Source organism: Littorina saxatilis, linkage group LG6, assembly GCF_037325665.1.
Source record: "Littorina saxatilis isolate snail1 linkage group LG6, US_GU_Lsax_2.0, whole genome shotgun sequence".
Classification (NCBI taxonomy): Eukaryota; Metazoa; Mollusca; class Gastropoda; order Littorinimorpha; family Littorinidae; genus Littorina; species Littorina saxatilis.
Window position 1 is genome coordinate 49,904,095 of NC_090250.1, and position 695 is coordinate 49,904,789.

Sequence of the window (695 nt, forward strand, 5' to 3'; positions counted from 1 at the left end):
GTTCAGCGGGGTAGTGGTTTCGCTGTGCTGCATAGCACGCTTTTCTGTACCACTCTTCGTTTTAACTTTGTGAGCGTGTTTTTAATCCAAACATATCATATCTATATGTCAAATTTCATAAAGATCGGTCCAGTAGTTTAGTCTGAATCGCTCTACACACACACACGCACAGACACACACACACACACACACACACACACACACACAGACACTCACACACACACACACACACACACACATACACCACGACCCTCGTCTCGATTCCCCCTCTATGTTAAAACATTTAGTGGCTGTTGGCCGAAAGGACACCCGGGCTTCATATTTTTGCATGCATGTCTTCGTGTTTCCAAGGTCTGAGGCTTTCGCTGTGACCCTGGGATCTTTATCGTGCGCATGCGTGCACACGGGGGTGTTCGGACACCGAGGAGGGTCTGCACAAAGTTGACTCTGGGACACACATCCCGCGCCGAACTTGGGGGTTGAACCCACGCTGATAGTAACAACCGGTTTTAAAGCCAGCGCCTCTACCGACTGGGCAAACTCCCCACCCAATATGTTGGGGTCAAGAAGTTCCATGGAGGGCGGGGGGTATGGAGTAACACATAGTGTTTTGCTCAGAACATTCCCACCCAAGCAGAGCCGCGCTAGGGGTACGCATTACCGTGAAGCTGGCAGTCAGTGCTACCAAATGTCGT